This window comes from Bremia lactucae (genome assembly GCF_004359215.1).
Source record: "Bremia lactucae strain SF5 chromosome Unknown BlacSF5_NotPlaced_42_SHOA01000006.1_337800bp, whole genome shotgun sequence".
NCBI classification, from domain to species: Eukaryota; Oomycota; class Peronosporomycetes; order Peronosporales; family Peronosporaceae; genus Bremia; species Bremia lactucae.
In genome coordinates, this window is record NW_027152055.1 from 36,094 (window position 1) to 40,894 (window position 4,801).

Below are 4,801 nucleotides of genomic sequence, written 5' to 3' on the forward strand. Positions count from 1 at the left end.
TTGGAGTCACCCTTAGCGAGCAGCCGAGGTTTCTTTGACACACAACATATCGCGGTCTCTCTCCATTTGACAAATCTTAGCATTTGAACTAACAATGCTTTCAATATTATCTTTACGTTGACTTCGTTCCGGGTAATGCAGGTTAGCGTCATTAGCATCGTTATCATTATCGGAGTCGTTACAACATGACTCCACGACAAGAGGTCAAGACGAATTAAACATCTTAACAAACACTTTTTCGCTTCTACGCCGGAACCCACTGGTTTGGCGGAATCGCCTTAAGTGTTTTACGGATGATTTCGGATCGGAAATTTCATTCGACTCATAAATTACGCCCCCTTTCGGATTTGGAGGCAAGTTTTTCCTGCAGTAGACACCTCAGCGTTAACTGTTCTGTTTGCTTTATCAGAGCAACGCTTAGTCGTGTAGCTGCAAAATTTGCCACCTTAAAGGTGACGGGCACGGGTTAAGGCGCTATGCTCAAATTGATTGGAATTAAGTTAAACCAACAAATGCTCCCTTACAGAAAGAGACACCATAGTACTCTCTGTCACTTTACATCAGTCACTATAGTGACTGTTCGTAAGGGGGTTGATGTAACGATGGTACCCGTAGGAAAATCAAGACAGTGTTGGATCGAAGACCAAGCTCTGCTTATTAGACGATAGGCGCATCCAAAGGAAGCGGATTAGTAGGACCTAAAAATATATATTTGCTCGACGATGAAGTATTGTCGAGCAAGGAGATATCCTTAGGTCCTACCGCAACTAACGTGGGTATTAACTATCTAGCCTTGTCTAAAAATTTAAAAATGGAGATGTTGCTTTTGGTTGCGCAAATTAAGGATAAATGATCACTATCCATCGAAAACAAGGTCATCAAATAAAAAAGCTCTTGTAAGGAAAATGTAACGGAGCACCTTTTGCTAGTGCTCTATCAGTATAAGCTTACCTACACTGGTATTAGTGTAGGCAGGTGCCTTCGACTACTATCCGTTCACCGTTACGAAGAAAGATCTTAAAATACTCAAGCGTGGCTTAGCAACAATATGTAAATATAAACGAAGGCTCAGCATAATGGAAAAAGAGCTGTATTTAGATCTATGTTTTACGCACTATTAGCTTCTTGGTCAAACTGCATCATATTTATATACATATAGGTTTGGTAACTCATTGATCGACGAGAAATAGTATAGCTTCAAGCGGGATCGAGGCTCTCAACTATCATGCGGGGGTGAATACTTGCGCCAGTGATTTAGATAACTCATTCAAACGTCGGTAATTAAAAAGCGCTCAACGAGTAAACGCTCTTCACCGTGCGAGTTCATCGACGGATGGGAAGAGAGAGGATAGAACAGGTCCGACGAAAAAGTTGGACTTTCATGTTGAACGACATGTTCGCAATCAAACCTCGGCGAGCTACTGGACAAAGTGGAACATGAGCGTTACGCTCGCCATCGATTGTGCAACGCCTTTGCGCAATTTGGTTGTATGTCTGAGCGGAATTTGCGATCTCTCGATTTTCAAACGAGTGGGGACTTCATTATTTTGCAACGAGCTGGCAACAGCTCGTCAAGGGTTTGCATCACTAAAAGCTCAGATGCAACATCAAAGCCAGGCAAAAAAAGTCTCTTTGAAAGACTTTGAAACGCGAGGCTGTATTTGTCTCGGATAAAGTCTCGTACAGACAGTACGGGCGAAATCGTCCAACGTAAATGTAGGTTGGGTGCGCATCCTGCGAGGCAGCTTGGTCGTGACAACAATGCCTAGACAGTGCACCTCACCAGACAAGCCGATGCACGACGGCAGGAATTTTTACTGCCCATATTCGTTCATTTTGAAAACGTATATTCGATTTGCATCCCCTGAAGAAATCGTTTCTTGTCAGAAAACACTATTGAGCCATTTTTTCTAAGCGCTCAAATTTGCTTTACAGGTCATAAAATTGTAAGCATTTTGAATACGTCCGCATGGCCAGGTACTTCTTTAGGTATATTTACCGTAGCCAGTAGAACTAAGAGCATTCACTCATCCATTTTGTCAGCATTTCATTTGTGTCGATCCATCGCGTCAGCGATAGAATATTGCACGAAATGAACCACTGCTTCTCGAGCCAGCAAGAATTCACCTGCTAACTCGGTATTCATTTTAATTCCAGTGCGCCCGGTGAGCACTGCGGATATATCATTCTCCTTATCAGTGAAAGCATCATTAATATCACTGACATTGTCATTTGCGATGCAGAGTTTTTAGCATTGTTAGTATCAGAGTCAGCAATAAGTTCATTGCTATTGCTGAGCTTGTCTTCTTCGATGTTGATTAGATCAACGTCGTGGTCAATCGCATTAAATATGTGACGATCAAGAGCCAGATCGATCTTAGCTCGAGCAAGTCCCCTTTGAACTCGATTAAGACTCTCAATAGGTGGATATGCATTAATGGCGTAAGCCATTCACGAAGAACGGCGTTCATACCTGCACCGAGTTGTGAGAGGAAATTCTGCCATTGACAAAAGCGGCTAAATTTCGTAATCGAGTGAATGTACCCTCGAAGCATCTCTCCGAGGACAGGATTTGTACTTTTTGTCTGCCACTTCTCTTTAGGATGGTCAGATGTTGACATATCCAACCGTGTTCAAAACGAACTGAAGATGGATTGCGAAACGTCTGTCGTGGGCCGAGGATCTCGATATAAAACCATTTCCCAAGGTGACCCATGGAAATAAATTATCGTGTCGATAAAGGCACGAGCACAGTTTTCGGCTGTGGTCGACTCAGGGGTGTACCATCTTGCTGAAACGGTTCACAAACACAAGAATACCAGTGTTCTCATATGTGAGTTCGAGAAACCTGAGCACGAGGTTCATTGATACGGACTGGCAGCACTCTGCTGGATCAGGCGAAGGCTGTAATAGAGCATGGGGTATACGACTAAGTTTCACTGCTGTTAAACCTCGGAAGCACGTATGTAAATGCGAACAAACTCATACTGGCGATTCCAGTAATAGTCGCAACTTACGCGAGTAAGTCTTCTCACGTCCACGATGCCCACTTATGGGTGCCCCGTAAAACTGAAACATGATATGTAGTCGCAAATCATTATGAGTGGGAATGAGGTTTCTCGCCAGCAATGGTTGTATAGTACAGTAATTTATTGTGATGTGTATTGATCTGATAAAGATCGATACAATGTTGACAATTCCTTTAAATGTCGTTGTGATGGATTCTTAATGTGATCCATCCAACCTTTACGAGTCTTTCTTCTTCATAGGCTCTTCTAACGTCGTCAAGAAATGTTGACGACGGAATACCTATTGTTGCAAAAGTGGGCTAAGTCTCAATGTTGGTTTTCGCAGCCAGCTCAGATCGGGCAGGCACGAAAGGGCATCAGCAACGACGTTAACTCGTCTACATTCCGCGGAGAAATTATAATCCGCGATACTTAGTAACCATCTATTCATTCTTTGTGAGAGATGTGGACAATTTATGGCCGAGCGTAAAGACGCATGGTCAGAGTTAACAATGAACAGTCTATCTCTTTAAGATATAATCCTATCTTAGCCAGTGCATATTTTATGGCAAGTAGTTCCTTGTCATGCAATGATATTACGCTCAGTGGTTGAAGCTGACGCGACTGATTGCCGACGACGCGCTCTGCGCCGTTTGTGTGATATTGCGGTAACGCACAGCCAATTGCAAAATTGCTCGCGTCGCAGACCACATGAAATGGTCTGTCTTGGTCTATATCGCCAAGATCAGCTATTGCATCTAGCATTGCTTGATACATTCACAGGAGCGCTCGCAATCATCTTTCCATGACCACTTTACTCTTTCTTAACAAACAAGAAATCTGTACCGTCCTTTCGGCATGTAGCGCGAGCCCTTATACAAGTAAGCCGGAGGCCCGAACAACTTTCAAAGTCCTCTGTATCGAATCGCACCGGCCAGTCGGTGATCGCCTCTTTCTGATCTGGGTAAGGACGTACGCCGTATTTTCCTACGACGCATCCACCCCCGAATTTGTAAATGCTGTAGTGGCATTTTACAAATGCAGAAAATAATTCTTGGCGACATATTTTAATTGAATCCTGTGCCTACATTGCTTGATGCTTATTAAGGCTACAATTTTACTTCTCAGGTTCGGCAAACGTGGTTGTATATCTTGAAGTTGTTTCGTACAAGACAGGGTATTTCCCCTTGCGGCAAATATTCACTTGTTGGGATTTGGATACAACTCATGCGTACGCATAAGTGTATAGACCATTCGGACATTGTCACGATGTACTTCAACGTTTGACTTTTTCGGTCATGGCACGGCTATGAACGAAGACCTTATCTAAATAACTCGGTGTAAAAATCTCATCCCAAACTCAACATATTCGTAATACATAGCTGTATGTTAGAGGGGCGTTACTTAGTCCTGTGGCATTACTAGCCATTCTCAAATCTAACGCTTGGGGTGCATACTTCTGTATCCTGTTCACGCATGAGAACCTGATAGAACCCGCCATTAAACTCGTGAACGAAAAGGTGGATATCATAAAGAACCGAATATAGTTACGTCCTTTCTCGGTATCGGCGTTTGAATCGTTACTGTATCAGCAATCAATTTATTAGGTGCATGCACATGCACTATTCGCTACCCACCTATGGCCTTTCACACACAGAAGGTCGGAAAGATGTGTGGCATTAAATATATATTCCTATTTTACCAGTCATAAAATCTCATCTCTGTCGATAACACTATTATGTATTGCAGGCGTATATTTCTAGATACCTCGCGTAAAGAATGACGCTAGGCGA